Raw genomic sequence first — 14,055 nt, 5'->3', positions numbered from 1 at the left:
GTTGCTGAAAAGTGCTCCGAAGAAGACAATCCGTTTCATCAGCGAATGCTGCCTGAACGTTTTAAAAGGAAACTTGAAGATTAAACCGTCCACAAAACGTCGTCTGGCCCCTTACAAGACAGTCTTACGCAATCTCGTGAAACCGAAAGTGAACATCGAAAAAAGAAGAAAACTTCTTGTGCAGAAAGGAGGATTTCTACCCTTACTTCTAGGGTCTTTGTTATCGGGTCTTCTCGGTACTCTCATTCCTCATTGAAAAATGGCATCTTCTTACAAAAAGATGATCGTCCTTTCACCGGAACAACTAGCACGTATTCGCGGTTCCGACTTGTCTGTAACTCAAAAATTATCCGTTCTGGATAAGAAAATGAATGATATTCTGAAAATGAAAAATATAACAGACGATCAAAAATGGCGGCTTTATAGAAAAGAACTGGACGAGTATTTATGGCTGAGTCGAAAACTCCAAGAACCATTACAAATTCCTATTGTTCAAGATAACGACGGTTCTTCTACTATTTCGCCAGGATCGACGTATTTTCCTCCGAACCTAGCAGAGACGTTACCCCGTAATACACGTCATCAGTTACAAAATATCATCGACGAGTACCAATCTACGGCTCAACATTTGATAGACGAACGTCAGGAAAAAACACTTCCTGATCCGAAGACGTTGAACTTCTCAGCGTCGTCAACGGAAAGCCCTGGACCGTCTCATCGACAGAAACAGAAAAAGAAGAAGAAAGTGGCCGTCCGTGTTTCCAGAAAAACTACACCTTTTCTGAGAACACCTGACGCATACAAGCTGGTTCCTTTGAGAAAAAGCCGTAGACAGAGAGATCAGTCATGGGAGTCCCTAAGTTAAAACACGATAAAATCCTCACCAAAATATATTACGATCCCCGACACCGTGCTTCATTCTCATCTGTAGATCGTTTATGGAACGCGGTACGGGATAAAAATATATCCCGCAATACTGTGAAAAAAATGGCTGATGCACCAGGAAACGTACACTCTCCACAAACCTGCGAGAAAAAGGTTCCTCCGGAATCATTACAATGTGTGGAACATAGACATGCTTTGGGAAGCTGATCTCAACGACATGACTTCGATACAAAAACATAACGATGGATACAGATATCTTCTGACAGTGATCGATGTATTCTCAAAATATGCCTTTGCATTACCGCTAAAAAATAAAACAAGCAATTCGGTAACCGAAGCTTTCAAAACTATTTTTGGACGAAGCAGACGAAAACCCGTCACACTACAGACCGACCAAGGAACAGAATTCACGAATTCTACATTCCAGAAGTTCTTAAAAAATGAAAATGTAAATTTTTCGATCGCTTCAAATTATCCTGTGAAAGCAAGTGTAGTGGAACGTTTCAACAGAACATTGAAAGAACGAATGTGGAAATATTTCACATCGAAACAAACAAGACGTTACGTAGACATTTTACCGCAACTTCTCGAAGGTTACAATACAACTATCCACAGTTCCATAGGAATGCCACCTCGAGATGTGAACGAGTCTAACGTTTACATCGTGTGGAAACGTCTCAACAAACCTGACAAACATATTTCACAACCGTCTTCAGATCTGAATGTTGGTGATTTCGTACGAATCTCTGTCGTCAAAGGACATTTCGAGAAGGGATACGAACAATCGTGGTCACGAGAACTTTTCAAAATCCACTCCCTTGTTCAGCGATCACCTGTACCTGTATACATATTAGACGATTTAAATGAAGAACCTGTAAAAGGTACATTTTACAAACATGAACTGCAAAAAGTTTATTCGGATCCTGACGAAGAGTATAAAATTGATAAGATTTTGAACAGCCGGGGAAAAGGTAAAAATTTGGAATACCTGGTTCGCTGGCTCGGATATCCACCTAGTTTCGATTCGTGGATCAAGGCATCTTCCGTAAAACAGTTATCAGAAAAATAATTTCCAAAACATATTTATATCAAAATATATCGTCACCACGATCCAGTGAATTCTTTGTGTTCGACGAGAATGGACGATAATTTCCATGTTTACCTTCCGTCATCTGCATCGGAGAATTATTTTCCGAACAACACGCTGACCCATTTCAACGTAAAACTTGCAAAACGGATCGATCTGTCTCCAGAATTGTGGGAAGTCGGATTAGCAGAACTGCATTATTCAACTCTATACGACAATGTTTTGGAAACAGATTACGGAACGGTGACCTTTCCTGTTCGGACGTATGCAAGTGCTGAGGACCTGATCTCTACCATCGAAGAATCCCTCCCCAACGACCTGGAAATACGGAGAAACGTTCTTAAGCAATTCTGGCATTTTCTGTTGGAAGCGCAATGGGACGCATCGGGATCTTCTGTTTCTACGGATAATACACTCTATATTAACGAGCAGCCATTTTATTTTCCTGCAGCAACATATACAATAGAGGAGTTCATTCAGTTCCTGAAAACAAACCCTGCTAACGCCGTTGTTCCTACTCATCTCAGATTTTTCTTTAAAGAGGCTGTGAACAAACATCTGTCCGTGATAGGGGTTCCCGATCCTGAATCGGAAGGTGTTCCAACAAATACTGTTACACCCATAGACGAAACTGATGACTACGCTAAATTTCGATATGACGTATTGAAATCTATTTATTCTACGCACGTAGTATCCAATAACGTCGTGGATAGAAGCCCCTACATATTCATTTATTCCGATCTCGTGAAACAGCAATTGGTCGGAGGAGAAATGCTACGTCTTTTACGTCTTGCCCGAAAACAGTATTCGGAAACAGAATCATCTTGCACAGTACCCGTAGCCCATCATACATTTAATCCGATTCATTACGTTTCTCTGGATAAAGGTTCTTTCGAAACAATAGAAATTGCGATGTACGATAGAAAAGGATATTTTCTGCCTTTGAGAAACGGCTCCGTACCTACAATAGCTGTTTTACATTTTCGTAGGAAAGCAAAGTCCTTTTAAAAAACAGTAAGGAATCATTTTGCTCAGTCTATGTCGAAAAGCTGATGAATCACCATGAATTCGCAGACCGAATATTACAGTAATCAGATCCGTGGGGGAATTGGACCCATCTATCGTTCAACTAGAATTCAAAAAGGGAGAGGATTGGGGTGTCTCTTCGCAGGACTCTTTAGAATGGTGAAACCTCTACTCTGGAGTGGTGCAAAAGCGATCGGAAAAGAAGCTTTGAAAACAGGCGCTAACATTGTCACCGACATTGCAACAAGCCAGCAAACTCCGAGAACTATCGTTCGTCAACGTGTACGTGAAGCGGGTCAAAATCTTCAAAGTAAAGCACAACGGAAAATCGACTCTCTGGTAGGTTCCGGTATAAGAACAAAACCTGCAACAAAAATTGCTCAGTCGATGTTAAAACGTTCAGCCACCCGTATTAGAACATCTACGATCCGTAAAAAAAGCGCATCCAAAAAGCGGAGAAAAACATCCACAAAATCTAGGACATCACGCAAAAGGAAAATTAAACAGAAGGCGGCAGGAAAAGATATTTTTGGATAATGATGGAGAATAACACTTGCATGATCTCACAGTTCGATCTTTTCAGCAAAAAACCTATTCAGCAAAATGTCGAAAAAACTTACACGGTCGCCTACAAGCCTATCACTTCCATCGATAATCAGAACATACTTCAATTTGCCGTTCCGCCGGCAGGAACAGATTTTCTAGATCTTTCATCTGCCTATCTCCGTCTGCTAACGCAGATGGTCAATCAAGATGGGTCTCCCATGAGTGCTTCCGAACCTTCCAACGCTCTCACAAAAAACTGCGGGGTCGTAAATTATCCTCTCCATTCACTTTTTTCACAAGTTACAGTGGCTCTCAACGGTATCGCTGTAACAGTTGCCGATAACAATTACGCATATAAATCAATCTTCGAAGCAGAAATCAATTACGGCAGCGATGCTGCGAACACGCATCTCACAAATGCCTTGTGGTACTTGGACACACCTGGACATCAAGATGCAATCACAGCCGACAACAAAGGTTTCACCACCAGAAAAGACTTTTTCCAGCACGTTCCGACAACCGGAAATCCTACGTAAGTGTCTGCCGTAGTCGAACTTATGGGAAAACTGCACATAGATTTTTTCCACCAGCCTAAATACCTGATCAACGGTGTTGAAGTACGTATCGATCTAGCCAGGTCACGTGATGCTTTTTACATCTGGGGAGATCAAACTTCACCAACCACCAGATTAAAAATTTTAAAGGCTGTTCTCGAAATAAATCACATCATTCCTACTCCTACCACCAGTTTGGCCATAGACAGAGCACTCTCTTACGCTCCTGCCCATTATCCGTTCACCAGAAGCGTCATCAAAGCTTATTCTTACGTTGCCGGAACGCAGCAGATTTCGATCGATAATGCTTTTCAAGGTCCTTTTCCGAATGTTGTTCTTTTTGCTATGGTATCCACCGCCAGCTTTCTCGGAGACAGTAAGAAAAATCCGTTCGACTTTAGAAGTTTTAACCTATCTTCTTTCCATCTTGTGAAAAATGGAGAACTCGTACCTTACGAACCCTTGCGGGTCACCACAGGAGGAAACGGAGGATTGATAACACGTGCCTATCAAACTCTATTTTCCGGTACAGGCATTCACCACGCCAATTACGGACACCAGATAACAAGGAAGATGTTCGAGAACGGATCCTTTTTCCTGATTTTCGACATAACACCTGACTCTTCAGGAAACGACACGCACACCAGTCTCCAGGAACAAGGTATCATCGGAGCCGAGATGCAATTTTCTCCCCAGCTGTCGGAAAATATAACATGCCTTCTGTATGCTGAATTCGAATGTGCAGTAGATATAACAAAAGACAGAAGTGTTATCCTCCATCAGTGAGACCGAATTGTCTATAAATATGTGTGCTCGTGTTTCTGGCTCGCAGTGTTATCCAGACAGTTCTGACGTAGACATTATACTATCTGTGATGGAAAAACCAGCCGAACGGAAAACCCGTGATATTAATCATACTAGTGTTTCTTCGAAAGTGACGACTTCCAAACCTGTTGACACACGTTTGCTTCCACGACTGCCAGACGCCAGATTTTACCCTGGACTCGTAGAAATGACCAAAGACAGAGATATTATTATAAACATATGAAAACATATGTAACGTGAGATGAGAAAACTCATCGAACTGTTAACCTGTGATGATATTTATAATAGTGATTCTTCGGAAGTACTGTCCGCCAAACCTGTTGACACGCAACCGTCCCCCAAAATATTAGAAGAATATCATCTTACTCTCATTTTACGTTTTCGGAAACATAGGCAGCATGAACACGTCGCAGATCAGGGAGATTCTATCTCAAAACTGTTCCACCAAGAACATTTTCTACGGTGTTTACTCGAGAGATCTTTTACCTCGGACGTTTCCTACCCCTGCCTTGATAATCGCAAACACTGACACTTCCAACTTCCAGGGTACACACTGGGTGGCCTTCTATTTTGGCAAAAACAATATTGCTGAATATTTCGATTCATACGGATTTCATCCTTTCTATCCAGAATTCGTAACTTTCCTGAATCGTCATTCCTCGGTCTGGACTTACAACAACATTCCCTTACAGGGGGTGTTGGCCACGACGTGCGGCCATTACTGTTGCGTGTATGCTTATTACAAAGCACGCCATGTTACGACCAAGGATTTCATTCAAGCATTTCCGCCCGGTGTCAGTAAAGATGGATATATCCTACACCGTTTTCGTCAGATCTTCAAATGTTTACCCCATTCCAAGTGCCCGAGAGGGGATCAATCGTGTTGCTCCATCCACACCATCCGGTGTCGTGTTATGCAAAAAGCTATATAAATGTGTGCTGCTGTAGCTTTCTCTCAGTGTCGTCGAGACAGCTCTAGTGAAAACATCATGGAGCCTACTAAGGATTCTACAATGGAAAAACACGATAAACTAGTGAAACGCATGACCCATCAGGATGATGCTTCCAAACGTAAAACCCGCAAACGTGTGCAGCCCCTCAAAATCGAAACTGTCCCTATCAAGAACGAACCGATGGACGAGGGGATAGATTTGACTACTGACTGTGATTTCATGAAACGTCGTAGGGAGATCGGCTTTTCCCCAGATACAATCGAATGTCCTGGACTACACAACGTAGATGCATGTTTAGATCTCTATCTTGCTAACACATATTTTCTGAACAAGGAAAAAAACAAGTTCGTGGCAATAGGATTCGAAAAGCAATCCCCTTTCAATTTGGTGTGGGAGTTTTCGCAACAGGGGAGATCACCCGTACGCATCGATTCTAAGCAGATTAGAGAACTGTGGGCTTTGAAATCTGACTTACTGAATTACGTCGAAACAGGTCGTCGATTCAATTACTTGGTTACAGGAAATATCACCGTCAGTGCTGTAAATTTTTTCGGGAAACGTTGTATCTCGATGTATCAGCATCATTCATCCGATGCTTTTATTTTCACAGCCTCTGAACTACACTTATTTTTGTGTAACCTTTTTTGGCCTCTGCAGAAATTAAAGAACGAACGTTATCATAAATTGCAACCCGAAATGGAGGCTTTTGTATATTGTATCAAGAAAAATATGGTTTCAGAAAAAAAAGAAGTGCCCAATTTAGTGAACTATTTTTATATTCTTTGGTACAACGAACTGATGATTGAAATATATCTTGAGAACAATCTTGGGCAGACATTGACATTGTAAATAAGTTCTGTTCCTTTCATGTATCTGATGTTGTAAATGAACCATTGTTCTTTCTGTGTATTGTTATTTTATGTATTGTAATATAACCCTTCAGGTATTGTAAACCTTTCATATTCAATTGTAAATACAACATTTGTGTTATTCTATGTATTGTAAACCTATATCCATATTCTCGATTGTAAATAAAACATTTGTATATTTAAAAAACTCTTTTATTTCTTGTACTTATTACAATAGAAACTGTACATCTTCCAGACATTTTCAACTGCACAGGTTTTTTTTACATTTTCACATTTGCTATGTTCTTTGCATCTTCCTGAAGTGTTTTTCACACTATTCAATTTTGGACATTCAAGTTCTTCGATGTTACGTACGGATATTTTACCCCTACCTTTTTTTCCAAGTAATTGTTCAAACCATTTCACTTTCTCCGTACCTTTGACGTACACTATTTGATTCACAAGCACAACATATAACAGATCTCCTAATTTCTCATACGGCAGCCATCCATCTCCCCAGTTGAGACCGTGTTTGTTGGCACGGAGCCAGTAATTCACTCGGCGATACTTTTCACTCAAACAGTGTAAACCATATGGAGATTTCACTAGACAGTCAAATGCATTGTCAAAAGGAAATTTTAAAATTCCGACTTCTTTCCACACAAATTCTCCTCCTACTCCTCGAAGACCTTGAACGTCCAAAAAACAGACATTCATTTTGTTCATCAGGTGAAAACTGTCAACGTATCTTCAATGCTACCCCGGCATACGGCGCACTTGTTCAATTGGGAAGCACAGGATCCGCAGGAAACAAAATGTCTACACGGGAGAATTACAACACTGCTAGGATTCTCAAAACATATTTTGCACACAGAATCCACACTAGGTTTATCGGACGTTTTCTCAACAGCCTCTGTACTGTCGCAATACTTGCAGCTCTTGGAGTTACGATGTAACGCCGCAACACTCTGTATAAAAGGACACTGGGGTACCAACATGTAATGTCCTAGAATCGGGCAATCCTTGGATGTCCAATCGCAAAGTCCGTACGAACAATGAAAACATAATACTCTGTCGCTAAAGCCTGAATAGTAAAATCCAGCAGTCACTAATTCTTCCGGAGTCTGACGTAATCCTATAGGCCACTTTCTGTATGTTCTGTATCTCGAATTCACTGATAAGTAATTGATAACATACGGCTCGGCGTGAGTCCTGCAGACGTGATAAGTAAACACTCTCATACGTCATAAAAGGTGAAGTAATCGGATACTGTAGGTGACGGCGTCCCAGGTATCGGCGATAAAGGAACAGCCAGAGGATCGTCGGGGAACAGACGTCTGCGGACACCGAAACCTTCTGCAGGAACCACAGGGAAACAGGGATGTCCTTCTAATTTACGTAACAAAGGACGATCACAGCCAGAACACCACAAGGAATTTCTGTTCGCCAACAAAGAAAGCCACTCTTTCACTCTCTCCTTCAAAGCTTCACCGAGCTTATCCTCTTCCTTCCTGCGACGTAGTTCGCACATACACCCGTGACTTGGAAATCCTGTTCTCTCGTCCGCTCTTCTTTTTCTCTCTTCTATCTCCTTCAACGTCTCGCAGTGATGATGGACTCCTTTTCCTAATCCGTTGAACAGGTAACATCCACACCAGGGAGATTCAGGTATCGCTACATACATAAACGGGAAATAACTCAGCACCCGATGCAGGGCCGTTCGATCGTTGTCCAGGTCGCCGCAAGATCGAACAAGTTCCCAGAACTCCTCGTAGCTAACCTCGTAGAAATTCACGGCGTTATCAGACAGTCTTGTACCGCACACATCCATCCTCGCATGACGCTATTATCATGTATCCCTTCTATTTATACCTTCTTTTTTTCTACGTCACGATTTCCGTTACACACACTTCAAATAGTCCTCTAGAAGACCGAGCCTAAAACATGTTCGAACATGTTCCTTTCAGACAGAAAACAACCACACCCGATTCCAAGAATTTCCAAGAATGGCTCATCAACCTAAAACATGTTCGAACATGTTCCTTTCAGACAGAAAACAGACACGCCCAATTCCTGGAATTCCCTAGAATGACTCATCAACGCCATCTGTTTTCAAACACCGGAAACACGTACTCCAATTTATATATGACGTCACATGCCAAAATAACATAACAAAAACTTTTCCTCCTCCCAACACAGACTTTCTGACTCATCAACGCCATCTGTTTTCAGACACCGGAAACTACCGACCAACCGTCACTGGAAAAACCCGTGACTCATCAACGCCATCTGTTTTCAGACCCCGAAAACACGTACTCCAATTCCGAGAAAACCAACCGTCACCGCGTCGCCTACTTTTCCTCCTCCCCACCCCAGACTTTCTGACTCATCAACGCCATCTGTTTTCAGACACCGGAAACTATCGACCAACCGTCACTGGAAAAACCCGTGACTCATCAACGCCATCTGTTTTCAGACCCCGAAAACACGTACTCCAATTCCGAGAAAACCAACCGTCACCGTTTACTTTTCCTCCTCCCCACCCCAGACTTTCTGACTCATCAACGCCATCTGTTTTCAGACGCCGGAAACTCCCGCGGGAAAAACCCGAATTCCTCCAACCAATCAAAACACTCCTTACAAAATAAGCCCCGCCCATTTATGACGTCACGACCAATCAAATTCATCCTTACAAAATAAGCCCCGCCCCTTTTATAAAAAACAAAAACCAAAAAACAAAAAAACTGCTGCGTCATCAATTGATCTTTGATCGATCTTTTCCAATCAATTGATTTATCGGACTCAAGGCGGTACCATAACTACTGCCGCCACTGGGGTGGAGCATTTCCTTTCGTTATTAGGAGCTGTGCCGTTATCCTGTAAACACATTGTCTATGTTAACTTGACGCTCAAGTGTCGACCAACCGCGGAATTGTTTTTTCTCATTTGTTTATTATTTTTGTTTTAGTGAATTGTATTGGTCTTCTTGTGCTTAAGTGGTATTTTCTCATGATGGACAATACACACATATTGTAATGTCTCCCTTGCCCTCCGTGCGCACGTCTATGCGAAGGATTGTTACTGCTGTGGCTTTCCATGCAAAGTATGATTTATCCTGAACAGGTATTGAACTTTTGAAAGATGATTACTTTGAAGATCTGCCTCTTAAAGGAGGAGTTCAATGATGCATGGATTCAACACACACAGAAACGCTCAGGTCGTTAGACCTGACTCAAATTTTTATTATTTTACTTCACTTTTCTGTCACTTTTGACTAATCGCGACGATGAGGATGAAGTTGATGAAGTGACACTCACATCCATGCCCAGTCCAGAATTCGGAACATTCGACGCCGGGCGACAAGTAAATCGAGTTCACAACCGTTGACTTCGTAATAGCCATTGATCCCCGTTTATCTACTCGTCATTAAATGAACACTGACGTCATCGAAGCTGCTACCCTCGAGATATAAATAACCATCAACATTTAAGTTTCCGTGGTGGTAAATTGTAGACAGTTGTTGCTTCATTCTGCGTGCAACATTTCATCGTAACCTAACCTCTCGATTTCAATGCACCGTGCTATCGGACACGCTCTTCTTTTCAACAGTTCACTCATTAAGTCCTTATTTATGTTGTAATTTATATAGGGTAACCGTACTGGGACAGTCCCGTTTGAGAGACGTGTCCCGGTCGTCCCTTCGATATTATTTAAAAATACTATTTGTCCCGTTTTATACAAGTCTGGGTGTTAGCTTTAAAACCAAGTATAAAGTTGAGACATTGCATGCTAAAAAATGTTGTATTGTTTTGCGTCTGTTCCGATATTTGTAGGGCAGTGCATAAGCATGCCCAAGAAGCGTACATGCAGTTTCAATATGGACTTGGACAAGACACAAACCACAAACTCAAATGGCAAATCTCGCGTCAAATGTGTGGGGTAAGGTTTTCAGGGAGATTTATAAACGGTTGATGAAAAATAAAGCTGCTCTCGTGAAGATTGATTGTTCTGATAAATACTTCTTGCACTTCTCAACTTTAGAGTAGGGCTAACATCAAAGGTTGATCAGAAGGAACCAGAAATACTGTGTAAGTCACACCGAGATTATAACAACGACAGTTCATATTTCAATTAATAATAACGATACTTTACTTACAACAATAATTTTATAATTAGGCCTAACTTATTTTCCAGGAGGGGAGTAGGTAAACTGATCTCCTTGGGATGTCCCGTTTTTTGGGCAAAAATATTATGGTTGCCCTACTACTAGCACACAGTATGCGCAAGAACTGAGAAGAAGGGAAGGTGTATAATGTTGATTGCAATACTGAAACCTGAATCATTACAACACTAACTTGAAAACAAGGTCAAGGCGTCCGCAGAAATTTATCCACGATGGGCCAAAATCACTTTCAGACATTATGTTTGTTCGAATTTCTAGGGAAAGCAAGGCATATACTATAGAAAATAAACATTTCTCAGTTAAGTGCATCATTATTAGGAGTATTAGTATTACGTAACAATTTCGTTTTTTGACGTTAAAATTACTTTACTTTTTGTTTTAATATTTACACAGAAATGAAACATGAATCACTATTAGACAGTTTTATACGGCCGGGTCGAGAATAGAATTTGACGTCCTTTGTATCTCATCTTAGGATATTTTTATTCATTCATAAGAAATATCTTTTAAAGAGGGCAAAGTGTGCATGAGCGTCATAAAGCAATTGTATTTCGAGGAAAGCGAAACAAAATTCTAAATGGGACAAGTGTAGCGCATTGCGAGAGGAGTGAGCAAGATTTTATTTAACTGACAAAATTCATTTAAGTTTTTTTCTAAATAAGAATGAGATGGATGTTACTATTAAGAACGGTTCGAAGTGCGTGTCGGAGTGAGCAAGAAATGTTTAGTAAATATATTTCTTGGAAAACTGAGTGCCAATTTTAAAGTAAAAAGCATAACCTTGAGTTGCGGGCCATAGAAACAAATGTTTAGAGTCCGGAGCGAGCAAAACAATTGTTACTAAATAGTACATGGTAAAAACAGACAATTTGGTCTAAATTGAACAAAGTATATCTTGTTCCAATCCTCCATCCCCGGTCACGTGACTGGTCTTGTATGGGAGGTTATTTCAGTCGTTCACCGCCAGCGTGTCGGCCGTTCGGCGGACTCTTCATGCAACAGGTCCCGGCAAATTGCGTTCAGGAAGTCCGTAACAGAAACCGCTTGTTTTGTAATGTTTCCACTTTTCACAATTACAGTTACAATTACAATTGAAATAAGCACATACCTTGTCGCAAGGATGCTGGAAAAGGTGTCCTCGCAAATACAAATATTTCTGGCACCTTATTCCTGACATCTAATCTTAGATTAGACATCGCTACTTTATCCTCAGTTGACATTAAGGGAAGACAGCATCCCGGCGCATAAAGCAAACCGAAAGCGTAAAATGATATTTAAAAGTAATAATAATGATGATCACTAACCTCCTGTGTTATAAGAGATGTTGAAAATGACCTCCTTGAACCTTCTTAGGTTCAAGAGATCCTGTCTCTCGTAATTCCCTGACCACTTTTCTGCAAGAATTCGTTTTCACGTAATTATCGTACATAAAAACTCTCTGTTCAAGAGTATATTTGTTTAACGGCATAAGTAATGAATGAATAACAATTAACACACAATAAACACTGGCCATGAATAGCACATTACAATAACACAGTATAAACAACACGCGTACTGATAAACGCAAACAGAAGTGAACATGAACGTACAGTGACTACGTCTGGTAGCTGACAGTGTTGCTAACCATTTTTCGGCAATGTCCCTACAGACGTAGTCAAAATGTCCCTACAACTGACCAAATGTTCCTGCTCCACGTAAAGCGACTAAAAAAAAAAACACCTCATGAGCATGCAAGACAGAAGATAAAATATACACATTTACTTACCAAATCTTTCTGCTCGGTGCTTCCACAATTAATGAAGGAGCGAATTTACAGTACAGGACCCCTCCCCGATTTTTGTAATATTTGGCATACTCACTAATTGAGGCCTCCTAATCACGAATTTGAAGTTAAAATTTGTGGGTCACGTGTAGAAATTGCAAAATAAGTTAAATTGAGTGGTCCGCGATCGGCACGATTGCTCATTATTTACCGGAAGATTTTGTGTTTCCAATACTTAAAAAACGAAATATACATTCATGATATTACTACGACCCCAAATTTTAACTATGTTTGCTTATCCTAACCTAACCGTACCTGAATGGTTCGTGGGGCTATCCGTCAATGGTTTGTTGGGCTACCCGTGCATGTTTTTTTCGAGCCCAAATTTTAACTATGGTTGCCTTGCCTAACCTAACTTAACCTAACCTTACCGAGAATGGTCAGTGGGGCTATCCGTGAATGGTTTTGCGCTTATGGTGATTACGAACCGATAAAAAATCTTATTTTCGTAGCACTTTAACGGCAAACGTTCATCATCGAAGACGCCATTTTCGTATCCTGCAATTTTATGATTGATGTACTGTTGCCAAATTTACCTGTAATCAAATCAGTTCTTCTACATCGTGATTGTCGCTGTCACATGTAAGGACGTTCTTTGGGCAATATACTGAAATCCATAAGTTTATTAATTAGCCCACAGCCATCCTCCTGCACACTCAACCTAACAATCTGTACAACATTAACAACTTTTTACTGTTCTCTTCCGCCATTATTACACAATTCATGCTCTCCAAGTATGAAATCAACAGTGTGGCAACGCTGTAGAAAGCGTAACTAATTGCAAACGTCAATTGTTCATATCAACAAATATAGCTACCATACTTGTATACGGAGAATCATTGCGAGAATTGAAAAGCTTATTTTACAATTTCTACACGTTAATGAACAATTTTTTCACCTCACCCCAACATGTTAACTTGAGATAAATCATCACGACTAATTATTTCGTGAGTATAAGACGTAGCATAGAAATTACAGAAGGGTCCGGTATTGTAAATTCTTGCCTTAATGAATAATAGGGGTGTGCGGGACAGAATTTTTTGGGTCGGGACGGGATCGGGACGGTAATTTTTTTAAATCCCGACATTCGGGACTGAAAAATTTGCAATTTCCCGACCAAGTCGAAAAATTTTCAGGACGGGAAATGTTCGAAATTTTCCGAAGCACTGGAAATTTAAGTCATTTTCACTTTAAGTGATTGTTTTTGCATTTCTAGAATAAAAATTTACAATTTTCGATAAGTTCCAAAAACTTACAATGCAGAAAACGTCGAGAATTAACGACTTTTTAAAGTGACCATTCGGTATTTCCCGACTGCTCGGGATC

The sequence above is a fragment of the Lepisma saccharinum genome, chromosome 2, assembly GCF_977018435.1.
Source record: "Lepisma saccharinum chromosome 2, izLepSacc3.1, whole genome shotgun sequence".
Taxonomy (NCBI): Eukaryota; Metazoa; Arthropoda; class Insecta; order Zygentoma; family Lepismatidae; genus Lepisma; species Lepisma saccharinum.
This window is presented reverse-complemented; position numbering follows the sequence as displayed.